Source organism: Macrotis lagotis, chromosome 1, assembly GCF_037893015.1.
Source record: "Macrotis lagotis isolate mMagLag1 chromosome 1, bilby.v1.9.chrom.fasta, whole genome shotgun sequence".
Taxonomy (NCBI): domain Eukaryota; kingdom Metazoa; phylum Chordata; class Mammalia; order Peramelemorphia; family Peramelidae; genus Macrotis; species Macrotis lagotis.
In genome coordinates this window covers 871,847,081-871,866,316 of record NC_133658.1, presented here as the reverse complement: position 1 = coordinate 871,866,316, position 19,236 = coordinate 871,847,081, and the positions used below count along the sequence as shown (strand labels likewise).

Here is a 19,236-nt window from a genome sequence, read left to right as displayed (position 1 = left end):
CAAAAAAGTATCAGGGAGGCGGAGAAAGAATATTGGCAAAAAGAAAATTCCTGAAGCTAAGAAATAAAATTTGAAAGCTGCAGCTTCTACAAAGTTCAATTTCTTCCCTAATAGCATGAACTTCAACACTTCTGAGCTAAAACCTGGCATCAGGGACTTTCTTTGCAAATTAGGACCTTAAAAACTGTGGACATCCAAATGGGTACCACCAATGAGTTTGGGCTTTGAGGAATTTAAGGGAAAAGCTCTTGAACTCAGTGGCTCCAAAGTGCTTGGCTCTGAAATGAAATTGGAAAGAACAAAAGAAAAGAAAAGACTCCATCATGCTCTTCAACAAGAATCTGCCCTATAAAATAACTTGGGAGGTCATCAAGGAAGGGTTTGGAGATGATATTGAGGTTAGGCTGCTCTGCATGAAGAATGGGACACCCAAAGGAATCACCTATGTTAAATTCAAGACAAAAACAGATATGGGCAAGGCCTTGAAAGAGAAACATGGAGTTGAGATCAATAGTTGGGCACTTGTTCTAGACTACACAGGGGAGAAAAGTCAAGGATAAGAGAATCTGAAGAATTCCTAGAGTAGAAACAATAACAAGAGGGTAGACTTAGAGACACTAGTGCTGAATAACCTCATCTGCAGCAGCTTTGGAGACTGAGGGGTTGGTCAGGTGGTCATAGAGTCCTGGGAGAGAGATGGTGAAAGCATTCCAGAAAAGAGGAATGATGTAGGGAGAGAAAATATTGGTTTTTAACTGGATGGATAGTCTCCATAAACCTTTCATAAAGACTAGTGATAGACATAAGAGTCAAACTTTTTTGCCTATGATTTGTTTTGAGTTTATATATTAGTTCCCAGTCCAAAAGCATTTTTCCTACAAAAAACAAACAAAAAAATAAATAAATGAAGGAATGAATACATAAATAAATAAATAAGTGTAAACGATCTAGGCATGTTTGTAGAAGCAGGGAATGAAGAAAGACTGGAGATTAGAAGGAGAGAAAGGATGATGAAAGAGCAAACTACCAGAGGGTATCAAAAATGGGATCAAGGACTCAAATAAAGGTATTGTCCTTGGCAAGGAAAAAAGGATCACTTCTTCTGAGAATGGACCACAGGAGAAGATGAATGAAGATGCTGAGGGGATTGAAGGAGGAGAATTAAAGAAGAGAGAGTTCATTAAAGAGTAGCCTCATTTTTGTGTGTGAAATATGAGACAAGATCTTCTGCTAGGAGTGAGTAGAAAAGGGAATGTAAGTGTTTTGGGAAGGGAAGAGAAGATCTGGGACAGACACCATGGAGAGAGCAAGAGGAAATCATTCAGGGAAAAATAAAAAGTTGTACCATGCAAAAGCAAAGATCCAGAAGAAAATTGGCAGTAGACTGTATTAGAACAGTGGTGTGACTTTCTCCAAGAATGTTCAGGTGAACTCAAGAAGGAATATATTAGACAGATGCATGGGGGTTTGGAAAGGAATGAGTGGTAATAGGCAAGAGAGAAATGAGCTTAACTTGAAATGGCTAGCAACAAGAATGGTACCATAGCAGGGGTGACAGACCAAGAAAGAGGGAAGGAATAGAGTAATTAAATGTTGTTGTGCAAACAAAGAAGGAGCAGGGAGTGAAGCTTAGGGAGAGAAACGAGGACAGTTATGAGGCTATTACAAATAGGAGAATTTCTGAGTTCAGAATTGTGGAAGTGGAACATTTGTGGGTAATGATGAGCTCCAAGAATGATCTTTGGGGTAGAGGTAGAGTGAAGGTACTGATTATGCAAGTTGAGATGGCTGGTGAACTGGGATATTTGAAAGGAGATCAGTAGGAATTTTTAATACAAAAGGAAGGAGATTATGTGCTAAATGATGGAAAGAAACTGGACCACTAGGAATGATGGATTAGGCCTTGGTCTATAGGAGTGCAAAGGCACTCCAGGAAGGAGGTATAACATAAGTAAAAGTTTAGGAATTAAAATAATCGTGAAAAAGGATCCATCATTGTCCTGGCACTGATTTCATCTATGGGATAACCTCCACTGAACACCAGGCCTTTTCCCAGCAAAGAGGTCAAGAAGATATATTCTGCCTTTGCTAGGATCATGGAAAAGAAGATAGGAAAAAAAATCTCCAAATTAGTGCAGCAGAATGACCCCTGGGAAGGGGTAATGAAAAGGTCTATGAAGGGTATAGTACAGAACCAGTGTGAGATACCACCAACAAGGTCTGCCTGGCAGGAACCATTCTCTGTAAGATATCTCCTGGAGAGCCCAAGATCAAGAACCAGCTTCATGTCACTTTCCAGTAGCACTCTGACTAGACACAGGTATTACATAATCCAAGGGCATCACATCATAGCCTAGCCCACTTAGGTAAACAATGGTTCCCAAAGTCCCACCTAGTCATTACAATTCTATTTTAGCATGTTTTGAATTCATCTCTGCCATTCAGGCAGATCCATAGAGAGCCAAAGTTGAGATGGAACTTGAACAGAGAATGAGAGAACTGGAAGAGGTCTTAGAACACAGGATGTCAGAGCTGGTTGGACCCTTAGAACACAGAATGTCAGAGCCACCTATATAAAGAAGAGGGGAGATAACATCAATTCAGGTTGGCAGGGAAAGAGTGCTGTCAGTGTGCCAACTGATTCAGGGAGAAATAGAAGTAGGTCATACCTACTGGACAGACTGCCTCTACTCTCGAAGCCTCAGATCCTTCATCTATAAAATGAGGGGATTAGACTGGATGGTTTCCTTCCAGCTCTGACTCTCTATGTTCTGAATTATCATCCAGGTCTAAAGTTCAATTTAATCAAAGTTAAGCCAATTCAACACTTATCAAATTGAATTCTATGTTCTATTGTTCTATATTCTGAGATCCCTTTCATTTCTAACATGTTATGTTCTAAGTTTCCTTCAAATTCTGATATTCTACATTCTCTAGACAACTTACAACTTAAGTGGGAAAATATTGAAGAAGGATCTAGAAAAGAGGGTTCTTAAACCAAATAGTAAGAAATGTTGAACAGTAGGGATTAATGAAGAAGGGCGGGAGTTGGATTTGAACAGAAAAGAACTGGCAAAATTTGGGAGAAATTAAAAAATGGAGAAGGGGAGCAGGAAAGCAAGATCAAGATGGAGGATATAAAAGAATTAAAAAGAAATAGAGGAGATGTGGTACCTAAAAAGATAAAATAGAAAATAGTTGGCAAGGCAAATTAAGACCAAATAAAGAAAAGGTAAGTGGGATAAAGAGAGGGGTTAGATAAACTGATAAAATGATTGGGTAGGGCAAAAATTTGTTTTAAAATAAATCTTAGCTTTAAAAAATTAATAATTGGCTTTTTAAAAAAGTTTTAATCATGTGTTTAGGATTAAGGTGCAAACCCTTGTTCCAAGAAACAAGCCTGAAAATTATATTCATTATGGGTTAAGGAAAATTTTACAGTCACTTGCAAAAAGTATTGTATTTTGTTTGTCATCACAGTCAAGTGACTATTATCTGTATTCTAAGTTTAGTCTGATCTCCCTCCTAGAGCTAGAGAAGGATTATTTTAAAAATGAAAACAAAAACACCTCTCCATACGTTAGATTCTTAGGGAGATTGAAGGGCTTCTAAAGGAGACAGAAGAAAGGCTTTAATTCAAAGGAAAGGTGAGTTTGGGGGGTGGATAAAAAGATACTCAACCCTCATTTGAATTATAGAAAACAGAAGAACAATACCCACAGGAGAAAAGGAAGGAAAATACCACTTGGGCAATTGTATTTTCATAAGCCATTTGTGTCTCTTCCTAAAGAGAATGAAAAAGCTGCTTGTCCTTCCAAGAATGATAGTCACAGAAGCTATCAGTTGTGAAATAAAGGGAAATGTAAAGACTAAGGGGCAGAGGAAAATAAAAGGAATAGTAGTTAGTAATTTCCCACTCAACTATGAGGCTTGTTCTCATTTTTGAAGAGTCCTAAGACATCAGATAGAGGATTCCATGACAAGCAAGTGAATTGGATTTGAATGAGGGCATGCTGTACTAGGTCACCAGAATCTCTTCTATGGAGCCAATGGATCCAGTGGCCAGATAAGAATCAGGACCACTGGAGGTGGCTCTGGATGCGAGGCAATCAGAGTTAAGTGACTTCCCAAGGTTACACAGTTAATAAGACTTAAGTGTCTGAGGTCACATTTGAACCCAGGTCCTTCTGACTCCAGGGTTGGTGTTCTATCCACTGCACCACCTAGCTGCCCCAAACCACTCAAAGATAGTGATACATCTATTGGTTGAGCTGATAATAGCAAAAGATCTATTGGGGGTATGTTTGTAGTCAAGATAAGAGAAAAAACATTCCAAGACTCATAAAAAATGATGACAACTATTCCTTTCTGGTAATTCATAGGGACTCAATTGAAACTTCCAAAAGAACTTTAAAAGTACGGTCACTTATGAAGTATTAGGTAAGAAATTGCAGAACTCTAATCTACTTTCTCCACTCTTGTCCTTTGAAAAGGATGTAGAATAGAAAATTTGATTTGAGAAGACTACAACTGATTAAAGAGATGATGAATCTAAGTGGGATTTGGTTTTCTGGTTACTATAATAGGGTTGATGATAGATTGATTCCTGGCTAGAGATGGGGTCACCTAACAAAGGTCTGGTAAGAATGTATTTGTTGAAGGGGCAGCTAGGTGGTGCAGTGGATAGAGCACAGGCCCTGGAGTCAGGAGTACCTGAGTTCAAATCCAGCCTCAGACACTTAATAATTACCTAGCTGTGTGGCATTGGGCAAGCCACTCAACCCCACTGCCTTGCAAAAAAAAAAAAAAAAAAAAGAATATATTTGTTAGGTGTCCTGTAAATCTAATCAAAAGGGTTTAAGCTTAAAAAGATGGAGGCAGAAGACACTATGAATATCCCTCAAAGAAAGAAGAATAGTAGCTGGAACACCCACAAATTCAGCAAAGATTCAGTGGTAAAAACCCACAGCAATTTGTGTCCATACACAAATGTCAAAAGTATAAGTATCAAATAAGACAGACTAAAGGCCCCAACAAAAGAGTATACATTTGACTTCATAGGTATCACTGAGATTAAACAATTAATAAACAAATATTAAGCACCTACCATGTGTTCTTATGGCACAGGGACTATTCCAGGAACTGAGAATACAAAAGGAGGTAAAATACAATCTTTGTTTTCAAGAAGCTTACAATCTAATGGTGGAAACAATATGCATATAAACTACATGAATGATAAATAACAGAGGGAAGGGACTAGAATTAAGAGGAGTTGGGGAAGTGTTTCAGAAGAAGATTGGATTTTAGTTGGGACTTAAAGAAATCCTGAAATGTCAATAGAGGGAGCAGAGGAGGGTAAGTATTGCAAGTAAGCATGGGGGACAGCCAGAGAAAATAGCCAGAGCCAAGAGACGGAGTATCTTGTTTATGGAACGGTCAGTGTCTCTATATCAGACTCATTGTTGAAGAGAAAGAGATAAGAAAACTGGAAAGGTGATGAATGACTTAGGCTATGAATGACTTTGGATATAAAACAGAAGATTTTTTTATTTGATCCTGGAGGTAATAGGGAACCACGGGGACTTATTGAGTAGAAAAGTAACATGATCAGATCTGAGCTTTAGGAAAAGCACTTAAGAGACTGAATCCTAGAGAGGATAGATTGGAGTGAAAAGAGACTTGAGGCAAGCAGACCCAACCAGAAATTTATGGATGGGACCATGGCATAACTCTGGCTCTAGGTGGCTATACTTTAAAAAGACACAAGATAGATAAAAGGTGGGAAAAGTATGTGTAAAGTGCTTTGCAAACTTTTAAGTGTTTAAACAAATGTTAGTTATTCTTTTCATTGTTGTTATATTAAGAAATCTATGAACAAGAGCAAGGAAGCATGATGAAGAGTATTTGAGTAAAGATCAAAGGAGGAAGCAACAGACATGATTTTATCATTACTATCAATCATGTGAATAGGAAGAAGAGAGGGAGGAAGAGTGTGGAAAACAGGTCACAAGTCTGACTCAGAAGTGTGATACAGTTGTGATACACAACTCCAGTTATCCAGACATCTGCTAGAGATCCTTCTGCCAAATGCAGGATAGGTTCTCATTCCTTAACTCACTTTAATGATAATTTTTATTCTTTATAAGGTGGAGGAATGAAGAGAGAAATTCTATTCTAGACCTGTTTCTCATTAACATGGAGGAGCCATTTTCTGGGGTGGAAATGATAGGAACATGGCAGGAGGCAGGAGGAAAAGGTGGAAAGAAATAAGCACAATATCCTAGAGTTTGTGATAGGTAACGAAAAGAAACCTGGGCATAATAATCTATTTTGCACTCAAGATTTGGAGAGAGGAGATGTCAAAAAGTACAGAGGAAAAAGTGAGGAAATCACCTAGGAGAAGTCAACCTAGGAGGAATGAGAGATTCTCAAGAATAAAACTATAAAAATACTAAGGCAAACAGTTCCAGTGAGGAAGAAAAAAACAGGGTTTGTCTAAAAAGACTTGTCAATGTGGATGCACAGAGAATGGTCAATGTATATTCACAGGGAGCTCATCAATCAACTTAGATTTTTAAAAGATGTGTAGAAGTCAGATAATAGATAATGAATATGCATGAGACAGTCCTGTAAAAATAGTGTCAGGAATCCTAAAGCTCAGAATTAGTGGAAACTAGTAGAAAGGGAACTTAGGAATGAGCAAAAAGGATATTTTTTAAAAGTTATGTTGAAAGGGAAAAGAGGATAGAGGAAAGGGGGGGGTGTATTTGGGGTGGGCATGGCAAGGACATTCCTTATAATGGAAAGGAGAGAAAACTCCTTAATCCTTATTTCCTTTCTGTTTTCTCTTCAAAAGAAAATGGCTTTCGAATCACAAAATCTGTCACTGGATATGACAGATCACAGGGGCTTAACAGGGAATTGATAGTCAAGTGAGGAGAGAATGAGAGACCCCCTTGCCCTGGATGAATCAAGTGACCTGGAATGCTGTGGTTATAGCATCCCGAGATTTTTAGCAGAATTTTTCAAGAAGATAGTTTATAGTATTCTTATGGAGCAGATGGAGAGTTACAATTAAATCATAATAGAATCAGATGGATTCATAACCAATTGGATGGTTAGATTCAAAGAATAGCTGTTAATGGTTTGATGATGACATGGCAGAAGTTCTTATGTGGAGTGTCTCAAGGGTCTGTGCGGGTTCTATGGTGTTTAACATTTTAATCAATGACTTTGGGGGAAAGGGCAGTAAGAGGACTCAGTGGATAAAGCCTGGACCTGCAGTCTGGAAGACTGGAATTCAAATTCTGTCTCAGAAACCTACTAGAAATGTAACAACCTTGGGTAAGTCGTTTTGTATTTGTCTTAGTCCACTGGAGAAGGAAATGACAAACCCCTTTACTCCCCAAAAAACAGCATAACAACAAAACCAGGGATAGCGTGATCTACAGGGTCACAAAGAGTCAGACATGTCTGAACAAATGGGAAAAAAAAGATATTTATCAATTCTGCATACAACTCAAAGCTAGGAGGGATAGCTACACAGTGGATGACAGTAGGTGACAGAGTATTATGTCAAATTTAAAAAGATGAAAGACAACAGAGATAAATGTAAAGTTTTATATTCAAGTACCAAAAGATCAACTTCACAAGCCCAAGGTGGGGGAGACATAACTCCCAGTCATTGTTCTGAAATAGAGCTGAGGTTTTTAGTGGACCACAAGAGCAATACAAGTCAGCAGTGTGATAGGGCATTCCAAATAGTTAATGTGACCTTAAATTTCATTAAGTGAGACAGAGCTTTTAGGAATCAAAAGATAATGGTGCTGTTGTACTGTGCTCTCTGAGATCTGAAGTATTATGTTCATTTTGGAACACGGAAGTTTAGAAAAAACAATTATAAATTGAGGAGAAGTCGTAGCCAGGATAACAAAAAGACCTCAAGTTTAGTCATATAAGGATTGAAGAAACTGGAGACTTCAAGCAGAGAAGACTAAGGGATGCAGCAGAGCATTATTCATGGAGTTATCATTTAGAAGAGAAATTATAATTGTTCTTTTTTGATGCTAGCAGACAGAATCAGGAATAATAGGTGAAAGTTCCAAATTTAGGCCTGATAGCAAGAAAAAGGTCTAACAATTGCCATTGAATTATTTCAATCATATTCATATTTTAACTCCATTTGGGCTTTTCTTAGCAAAGATATTAGAGTAGTTTGCCATCACTTTCCCCAACTCATCTTAAATCTGAGGAAACTGAGGCAAATAGGATAAAGTGATTTGTCCAGGGTCATAAGCTAGTAAATACCTGAGGCCAAATTTGAATTCTGGTACTACTGACTCCAGGGCCAGTGCTCTAACCATTGAGTCACCCACCTGCCCTCCCAGCAATGAGAGCTATCCAAAAGTGGAATGGCCTAGTAGAAGGTTCTTCCTCATATCTATATATCCTCAAAAAGAGGCTCACAATCAGGGGAAAGGAGACATGGTAGTGATGACCCATTCTTCCACTAAGGAAAGTCAGACTGGGTGCTGACAAGGCTTGCCCAACCACAGTTTTAATTTACTGAACTAACAGATGACTTCACTTCCCAAACAGGGAACTACCTCACCTGACTCGATTCATTACCAATCGGAACACCCCTGGTGAACTGACACAGGTAAATATTATCCTTTAGCCTGGATCAACAGCTTCCAGATAATCTTTTCCCAAACAGATCTTGCCATAATGTCCTTACCTCATCAGTTTGTTTAATAATGTCATACAATGCCTATCAAAACAAGTATCTGAACAGTTTAAATGACTAGTACCATAAACTTCCAATCCCACATATAAAAGGAAATCCCCAGACTCGGGGTTTTCAAGAAAAAAAAACCTCAGCCAACTCATCCTACCAACATGAGAGTCACCCTCAACTATATCTATCCAAAGTGGGGTATTTTCCAGAGGAATAAACTCCATTCAGCAACTCTAGAAGGGCACCACCATAAGCCAGGCAACTAAAGCCCTGGGGCCTCAGTCACAGTATCCTAGAATTATAGGCTGAAAAGTGAAGCCTACCCTGTGGGAAAAGCACAGGCTTAGAGACAGGAATCTTAGGTTCAGATTCCAGCTCTCAAACTGGGTGTCCTTGGGTGAGGCCCTTCCCCTCATCAAGCCTCAGTAATGAAGATAATAAGTTATAACCTGACTCACAGGTCTGTGGAGAGGGAGGAAAGCACTGGGCAAACTTCAAATTATAATAATCTTCCTTCCTGTGAATGAGGTTTTCTGAGCATCAGCAAATACGGTCCCCTTTCTTTTGTCTTCTTAATAATAGAAATGTGTGATCTTGGGCTCTCTCTCTGTCTTTCTCAGTCTTTCTGTCTCTGTGTCTCTCTGAGTGTCTTCTCTGCTTCTCTGACTCTCTCTCTGTCTGTCTCTTTGTCTCTCTCTATCTCTCTGTCTCTGCCTCTGCATCTGTCTGTCTGTCTGTCTCTGAATCTGTTTCTTTCTGTAACTCTCTCTATCCTCCTCGATTTCCTCTTCTGTAAAATAAGGGTATTTGATTAGATAATTTCTAAGACCCCCCAAAATTGGCATTCTGTGATCTAAGGTCTCTTATACCTCTGATAATCTACATTTTGAAGTTTCCCCCAGCTCTGACAATCTGTGTCCTACGGAAGCTCCTAGATTTAATGCCCTATTACCAAAGTTCCATCCAAGTTCCATCCAGTGCTCTAAGGTCCCTCCCAACTTTGACATTCTCTGTTCTAAGGACCCTCCCAGTTCTAATTTCCTGTGTTCTAAGGACCCTCCTAGCTCTGACATTGTATGTTCTAAGGGCCCCTCCAGCTCCGACAATCTGTGTTCTAATGGCTCTCCCAGCTCTATATGTTCTAGGATCCCCTCCAGGCTCTGACATTCTGTGTTCTAAGGGTTTTTACAATTCTAATATCCTATCATCCTATAGTCTTTGAACCTCACTCCAAGAGGATCTAGCCACAAACAGATACAGTGTACTTTGGCCTTGTAGAACAGTTCCTGATGCTCTAACCTGCCCCATTAGTTCAAAGAATTACTAAAAACAGCTGATATTTGGCTGGTTTGGTAACACGAAGTACTTTATCAATATTATTTCATTAGATCCTTATAACAGGTTCAAGTCTTGGGCATTGGTTTTGGCTTGTTTTTTAGCAATTGCCAAAGTTCCATATGGAACATGAATCTAGTACCAAAAAAAACCTAGTTTTGTGTCACAGATATTTATGACAGTCTGGTGAAGCCAATAAATTCTCCCCACCCCCACCCCCAGAATGAAGTTTTTAAAAGCAGAAAATAAAATAAAAAGAATTACAAAGAAAAGCAATTCTACTGAAATCTAGGCATCACAGTATTTACAAAGCAAGTTCATAAAGCCAAGGTTAAACTGCCTTATTATAGAGTCAAAGGGCCTGGGTTCAAATCCTACATCTGATACTTATTGCCTATGTAACCTTAACTCTCTTTGACCTCAGTTTCCCCAATTATAAAGAACTGCAGAAGATGGTTCCCGAGGTCCCTTCTTCATCAGGTTCTATGATCCTGTTGCCTCTCTGCATATCTCCACTCAGATAATGTTGTAGTTGTGAGGGCTCTTAGAGCACAGAATATCAGAGCTGGGAGGGCCCTTAGAAAACAATCAGGGAGTGGGAGGACCCTTAGAAAATGGCTGAGAGGGGCCTTAGAACACAGAATGTCAGACTTAGGAGAGTTGGGAGAAAATAGAAAGTTAGAAAATGATATGGGTCATTCTTAGCCATTCTTGTATCATGGGTCCTTTTGACAGTCCACTGAAGTCCCTCCTCAAAATAATTTTGTTAATACATTAAATAAAATTGATAGGGCTACGAGGCAGTTGACATGCAGTGAAAATAGATATTTACGTTTCATTTCCCTCTGAAATCCCCTGATACATGGACCCTTTGGGGTATTCTGATCTAGACCAATCCTCTCATTTTCAGATGAAGAAAATGATTTCCAGAGAGTAAAAGAGATTCACTTTGAGTGGAAGACTCATTGGCCAGTGTCCTTCCCCATACAATCCTACAACTTTCCTATCTATGTTGGCACCATAGATTTTTGGATCCAAGAATCTCTGCCTTTGACCCTTCACCATGTGAACCTGAAAAAAGTTGTCTAATCCTCTCTCTGAGCTTCAATGAACTGTATTGTCCCCTCCTACCTTGCAAAACTCTTGAGAGCCAAGACAGTTTCCAACCTTAAAAAGTTCTACAGAAGCCTCAGGGATGTTCTCCTTCACCTCCTCCATTGCTTCACTGGATGGGAAGGAGGCCCCAGGCCATCTCTCTCTCAAATCCAAGGGTCAGCAAGTTCTAAAAGATCACCCAGATGGCCAGCCTTCAAGCATGGGCCCTGTGCAAGGCTTTTCTTTTTTTGGCAAACAAAAGTTTTTATTGTAAAGAAAAATTAGCATTTTTACATGATCCCTCAAAGTTGGCTACATATATATATACTGAAACAGAGATTTGATAAAAAAAAAAAAAAAACTTTCTACAAAACAGTCCAAAAAGTTTAAAGGCAAACTTACTGAAAGCTTAATGTTTTTCATTTGAAACACCAAATATATTTTGCTTTTTTAAAATGCTACCTGTCAGGCAGCTAGGTGGCGCAGTGGATAGAGCACCGGCCCTGGAGTCAGGAGGACCTGAGTTCAAATTCAACCTCAGATACTTAATAATTACCTAGGTTTATGGCCTTGGGCAAGCCACTTAACCCCATTGCCTTGCAAAAAGAAAAAAAAAACAAGGAATAAAATGCTATCTGTTTTGGGAATTGTGGAAATAGCCAGTCAAATTTACTAATCCTAATAATGCTGCACTTAAAATATTCAAAAAATAAGGATTCTGCTAAAGAAATTATTTTTGGCACAGTTAAAAAGCAGCTAAATCTATCATCATTCAGTCCTGTGCATTTCTTGTCCAAGGACCAGGGATTCATCCTAAGTGAAAATTACCACCTTCAGCCTCCCATTAGTTTAGAGACCATGAATGACTTTATAGCTAAGGACAAAATCACAGCTCCTTGAAGTTTTAAGGTAGTCCTTCAGGGTTGTTTTAACATTTAATCATTATAGTAATATTAACATTTATTTATATAGCACTTCATACATAATGATTTGATAATTGAATTAATAATCAACATCATCCAATCCTCACAATGGTCTTAGGAAGTTCTACTTTTATCCTACCCTTCAAGTAGGGTACCTGATACCTATTAGAGGTGCTCAAACACCTTTCCATATCCCATATTACAGATGATAAAACTGAGGCACCAAGAGATTAAGGGTCACACAGCAAATTTTTGAGACCAGATTTGATCTTAGCTTTTCTTAACACTCTAGCTATTGCACCATCTGGCACATCCAAGGTCAGGAAGGAGAAGTGTGGGAGAGCCATTGGTGAGATCCCAGACCAGAACTGACTTCTAGACCCCAAGCTAAGGAATCAAGTTTACCTCCAGACTCAGAAAAATCCAGATACTAGTCCTCACTAGGACTAATTCCCTTGGCAACCTTGAAAGAATGGTTCAATCTTTCTGGACCTCAGTTTTCTCATCTGTAAGAAAGAGAGAATTACATAATTTAAAATAAAATCTAGCTCTAATTTTCTCTAGAATGTGCACATCCTAGAGTTGGTACACCCTAGATAGATCCAGTCATATGAATCACAGTATGAAGAATGATGTGAGCAGGGACTCTCTTTTGCCTTTATTTGTACTCTCAGTGTCTTAATCCTGTTAATTGTACCACAAAATAGACATTTAATAAATGTTTATTGATTGACAGAATCAGGATCATAGAATCAGAGACTTAGAGTCAGAAAGAAATCAGCAGTTTATATGTAACTGTAAGATCCAGGGTAGAAAGAGCATTGGATTTGGAATCAATTGCATATTAGAAAAAACAAATCCATCTTATGACTGCCAGCTGTCAAACAATGAAATGCACTGCCTCCTAAAGAAATGAGCTCCCCATCTCTAGAAGTGCTTGAACCCCTGCTTAAGGTGGTATAGAAATATCTTCAATATGATTGCATTTGTATTATTTATGAGATTACTCTCTGTCTTGGAGGGGGGAGGGAAAAAATGTAGAACTCAAAATCTAACAAAAAATGAATGTTGAAAACTATCTTTACATGTCAATGGAAAAAAGAAAATATTATTAAGTGAAAAAAATTGTTTCATTTAAAATTTTTTTTCAAAGATGCTATGTTGTGGTTGATGTTGTTCAGTGACATCCAACTCTTCATGATCCCGTTTGGGTTTTTCTCCACAAAGAGACTGGAATTGTTTGCTATTTCCTTCTCTATTTCACTTTACAGATGAGGAAACTGAGGCAAACAGGGTAAAGTGACCTTCCCAGGATCACACAGTTAGTAAGAGCTTGAGGCTGAATTTGAACTCAGGTCTTCCTGATTCCAGACCCAATGCTCTTTCCAATGAGTCACCAAGCTGCCCTAAGATAGTACATTAGAGTAGAATTCTCCTTGGACTTGGAATCAGAGAATATAAATACAAATCCTTTCTTTTAAACAAATCAATTCCTGGCCCAAGTCCCCATTTCTTCATCTGTGGGGGAAAAAAAGGAGGGGGTGGGGATGTGCAGAGGAAACAAAATTGGACCCAGTTTTGAAGCTTCAAAATTCTATGCTTTTTAATGAATGTGGTTAGAAATCTGTAAGGGACAGCCAGTAGAACTTGGAGTACCCAATATTTCATGGTGATAACCTGCCTCTAGGCATTCCCCAAAAACCTTACAGTCTGGGAATTGACCTCAGAGTATGAAAGAAGAGGTTGATGGAAGGGGCTGGTGAATGGGGATAAGTCCTTTAGATAACAAAAAACTAAGAATAAATGTTTGTGGAATGAGAAGAGGCAATGGGGTACTTGGGAAATGATTGCAAAATTTTAATTTAAAAGGTCTGGGTATAAAACAGGCTAAGGCTATTTATCCTTGGCTAAGTCATTTCTCTTATTTTAAGTCATTGCCTCAGTTTCTTCATCTGTAAAATGATGGAGGTGGATTGAGGATCTCAAGTGTTTCTTTGAGTTCTAACTCTATGAGCAACTGACTGAGTCATCTTAAGCAAGCCACTTCCCCTCAGTTTCCCTATCTGTAAAGTTTAGTCATCTCAAAGGTCCCTTTAGCCTTAAAGGGTAGTCCCAGGAAGTCCCTTCCACCTGAAAAATAGGAGGAGTTGATGGAGGTAGCAGAAAGGAAAAAGAGACACTCAGGGAAAGCAGCCAGAGCAGAAGTAAATAATTTACATTGATGAACTGGAGATAACATTGACTAGTAGGGGATTGAGTTCAGGCCCGCCGGAGATGAAAGCTCGCCCCACCTTCTGAGAGGGAAAAATTATTGTCTTCCTCTGGTCTGCCCAGAAAACCAAGTCTCAGAGGATGGCCAGGCCCTGAGGAGGGCTGAGGGGGCTCCCCCTCAAGCTGTGCTGGCTGCTGAGGGTACACCTCTGAAGTGGTTCCCATGGCAACAGGATAGGCTACCAGGGATTACTTCTGGCACACACACACACACACACACACACACCACGGAAAAAACTGTATAACTTGAAATAATAAGCCTTAAAACTTAGAATTTCAAAGTTTGAAGAGTCCTAGACTATAGAATGTTAAAGGGACGGGGTCCTTAGAACAGAGATTATCAAAGATGGGAGGTTCCTTAGAACACAGAGTGTCAGAACTGGGAGGGACCTTAGAACCCAGGATGTCAGAGCTGGGGGGACCCTTAGAACCCAGGATGTCAGAGCTGGGGGGACCCTTAGAACCCAGGATGTCAGAGCTGGGGGGACCCTTAGAACCCAGGATGTCAGAGCTGGGGGGACCCTTAGAACACAGGATGGCAGAGCTGGGGGGACCCTTAGAACACAGGATGGCAGAGCTGGGGGGACCCTTAGAACACAGGATGGCAGAGCTGGGGGGACCCTTAGAACACAGGATGGCAGAGCTGGGGGGGGGCCTTAGATCACAAATGTCAGAGCTGGGAGGGTCCTTAGAACACAGAATGTCAGAGCTGGGAGGAATCTTAGAACATAAAGTGTCAGAGTTAACAAGGGCAGGTAGTTGGCATAGTGGATAGAGTGCTGGTCCCGGACTCAGGGTCTGATTTCCAATGTGTCCTCAGACACTAGCTGTGGTCACCTAACCTCTGTCTGCCCTCAATTTCCTCACCTATAAGCTGGGGACTAACAATAGAAGCTACCTCCTCAGGTTGTAATGAATATCAAATGAGATAATACTTATAAGTCACCTCCCGTGTAAATACCAGCTGTTATTCCAGTTAAGCAGCAGGTCCTGCAGGACGTGGACCCTCAGACTTTGGACTTTAGAACCTGTTACAACACTAAATGTCAGATCACGTCCTCCCTGCTTACTCGCTAAGCCGAAGTCCCACCACAATTTGGGACTTGACTTCAGTCTTCTCTACTCCTTTATTCTTTCCCTACTCTACAGTGTCTGTTCCCCCTTCTCTGTGGACCCAGCCCCCCACCACCATGCAGTGGGAAGGGCTCCACCAGAGCTAAACTACGTTTCCTCCTGTGCACCCGGCCCCCACCCCCACATTCCCATGACTTACACAAAATTTCAATATTTGCTGAATGAGGGAATGAATGAATGTTGATGAATGAATGACAACTCACCCAAAGAGAGCTTCCTTTTGGTGATGCCTCCTGGTCATGATAACTTCCTGTCATTTGGCATCCCATCTCCTTGACAACTTCCTGTCACAGCACCTCTCCCATCCAACTCCTGACCCAGCTTCCTCTCACTGCTGGGCCCTCTACCTGTTTCCCTGGCCAACCTTTCCCTTTCAATGAGTTCTACTTTTCAGGCAGCCATTCAGAGAGCGAGTCCTTGCCCATTCCAGTACCCAGAGAGGTCGTCCTTTGGGGTCTAGAGCTGAAAGGGAGTGCCCACCCCGAGCCCCCCACAGCCTGCACCTCATCCGGATAGAAAGGGCAACAGTCACATACTCCTGCCACCCCCACCCCGTGGCCTCTCCGGTTTGGAAAGCCATCAACTCCCATGATGCTGGGCCTTCTCCCAAAGCCTTCCCCCTCCGAGCCCAGCTCCCCAGCTGGGCTCTGTCCTGAGCCACCCCGGAACTGCCATTGACTTGGATTTGCATGTGGTTTTGAGAGTTATTCTCTCCACTTCTGGAATCATGGCATCTTTCCCTCCCCATCCCCACCCCCCAACCCCCAGCTCAACTCTTTCTCTACAACAGGCAAGTTTTATAAAAACAGAGCAGCTGCTTGGAGATTTGAGAGAAAATTCTGCACAGTTTCTAAGCCAGGGTGACAGGTCTCCTCAACAGGAAATTGTTTTTATGAAGTTCTCTCTATCTCTCCCTGTTTCTGTTTCTTTCCCTCTATCGCTCTTTCCCTCTCTGTCTCTCTTTGTCTATCTTCTACCTCTCCTTTTTTCTCCTGTCTACCCTTACCTTCTCCTCTCCTCTCTCTCTTTCTGACTCTGCCTCTTTCTCCTTTCTTTTCTTATCTCTCTCCTCTCCTCTTGTCTTTATAACTCTGTCTTTACTTCTGGCTCTATCTCTGTCTTTGTCTCTCTGTATGTCTCTGTCTCTCTTTCTTCTTCTTCCTTCTTCTCCTTCTCATTCTCCTCCTCCTCCTTCTTTGTCTTCTCCTAGATGCCTTTCCTCCGCTTCTCTCTCTCTTTCTGATTTTCCTTTCTCTCTTTTTCTCCATTCCTTTTTTGTCTGTTTCTTCCCCTCTCCTTTTCTCTGTCTTCTCTCTCATCTTCTCATTCTCTTTCCTGTGTCTCTTTTTCCTTTCCTCTCCTCTCCTGTCTCTCCCCCCTCCTCTCCTCTTGTCTCTATATCTCTTATCTCTGGCTCTGGCTCTGACTCTGTTTCAGTGTGCATCTCACTCACTTTCTCTCTCTCTCTCTCTCTCTCTCTCCTCTCTTCTTTTGTCTCTGTCTCCCTCCTCTCCCTATCTGTTCCCCCCTCCTCTTCTTTCTTTCTGTCTCTCTCTCTCTCCCCTCTCCTCTGATTCCTTCCCCCTCCCCTCTTTTTAAAAGCATTTTTCCATCTTGTGCAATGCAGAGACAGAGAGGAGCTCCAGGGACACTCTCATTTCTCTGAAGTTTATGACAGTGTTCAAGTTTGGCTGACATAACAACATTTTTAAAGCATCATTTTAGTAATGAAGATAGAATGTCAATTTTAGGGGAAAGAAGACCAAGTTTGGCTGAGATGGAGAGTTTATAAAGAAAAAGTAAAATAAAAAAAAAACCTGGAAAAAAACAGAAACTCAGGATCATGAATTTAGAACTGATGACCATCGAGTTCAGTCCCATAATTGTATAGACAAGGAAACAGAGAGGTTGCCAGAGATTATGACATTAGATAGTAAGTGGTAGAACTCTAAGTGGAAGGCATATGAAGGGGCACTTTCCAAAGCCCTAGGCTAAGTATTTTATGGTTTATCCTTGAAGCAATAGGGAGCCATGGAAAGTTTTTGGAAAGAGAAGTGATATGATAAGACTTGCATCTTTGAAATAATAATTTGGTAGCTGAATAAAGAACAAATTAGAGAAAGAAGAGATCAAAAGTAGTGGGTTCAGTTGGGAGATCTATTGAAATAATCATGTGATGAAGGTTTAAACCAAGACTGACTGTATGAAAGAAGGGGTCAAATTTGAGAGATGTTATAAAAGGAGGAAATGGCAAGACTTGGCAATTGAATGAATATGGGGTGGCAGTGAGGATGAGGAAACAGTGATGAATGTGACTGAATTTGTAAGTCTAGATAATTGGGGAAATGATGATGTCCTCAATAAGAAACAGGGAGACTTGAAAGAATGGATTTAGGAGGGCAAAGATAAGACCCTTCATTTTGGACATGATAAGTTGAGATATCAATAGGATGTACAAACAGAGATTTCTGGAAAGTAGTTGGCAAGTCAGGACTAGAGTTAGTAGATTTAGGTCTGCTATTTTTTGACTCACGGTAAAGAAAAATGTATTTATTGTTTCTTGAATATGTCCTCAAGTACATAAGTGGTCCTTTTAAAAGTATTTCCCCTGATCTGGCTACTCATTCCCAATATTTCCTTCTTGCTTCTCCAGCTGGGCCCTTCTTTGTTAACATTAAATGTTCACCTTTGACACATTATTGTCTACTGAGTTAGAATAGAGAGTTTTAATACCTATTACAGTATACTCTCAAGGAGGGCAGAGTCTATGTCCATTCTCTCTTGGTATTCCCACCCAGAGCCTAGCATAGGGTTTTCATAAAGTAGTACATTTAATTTGAATCTCAGATGCTCATCACAATGCTCTTGTAAATCTAAGTCAATTCCACCATTGCCAAAGAGCCCTAAAAGCGGCCCTTTTCCAATTTCCTATTCTAGGGAAAGAACTTTCATCCTCATTGATTGTCTGATACCTTTTCCCATCTGGAGGGTTAGCCTGGGAAGCTTTCTAATAGATCTTCATTAATACCTCTTGGTTACGTAAGGTATCTGTCGTCCCCCTATGGCCCAAACCTTTCCTTTTCCAGCATTCTGTGTTGTTAGAACCTCAGCAAAGGAGGCTCCAGTAGTTCTAATTGACAGAGCCCAGATTCCACATTGGGAATTGATCTCTGACCCTGGTCAGACCTCTGGGATCCACATGAGGAAAAAGCCCCAGCATTCAATGCTTCAGCCAATAGAAAAAGAGAATGTCACAACCAAAACATAGAGCTTCTGAGAAAGGGACTTTAGAAAAGAGAATGTCAGAGCTAGGAGGACCCTTAGAACAGAGAAAGTCAGAGCTGGGAGGGCCCTAAGAACATAGGATATCAAAACTGGGAGGGCCCTTAGAACATAGAATGTCAGAGCTGAGAGGGTCCTTAGGACATCCTGTGTTCTAAGGACCCTCTCAGCTCTGACATTCTATGTTCTAAGCTTAGAGAGTCCTTAGAAGACAGGATGTTAAAGCTGAGAGGGTCCTTAGAACATAGAATGTCAGAGCTGAGAGGGTCCTTAGGACATCCTGTGTTCTAAGGACCCTCTCAGCTCTGACATTCTATGTTCTAAGCTTAGAGAGTCCTTAGAAGACAGGATGTTAAAGCTGAGAGGGTCCTTAGAACACAGGATGTTAAAGCTGAGAGGGTCCTTAGAACACAGGACGTCAAAGCTGAGAGGGTCCTTAGAACACAGGATGTTAAAGCT

The 19,236-nt window shown here is 40.5% G+C and overlaps 1 long non-coding RNA gene across 1 annotated transcript in view; it reads right to left on the bottom strand.

The window, feature by feature from the left end:
- LOC141491155 (uncharacterized) overlaps window positions 1-19,236 on the bottom strand; it is a 41,479-nt gene that overhangs the window by 18,625 nt on the left and 3,618 nt on the right. Inside the window, exon 2 of the long non-coding RNA XR_012469492.1 lies at window positions 12,496-12,596. This is a non-coding gene — a long non-coding RNA (uncharacterized LOC141491155). The remainder of the gene's footprint in view (window positions 1-12,495; window positions 12,597-19,236) is intronic.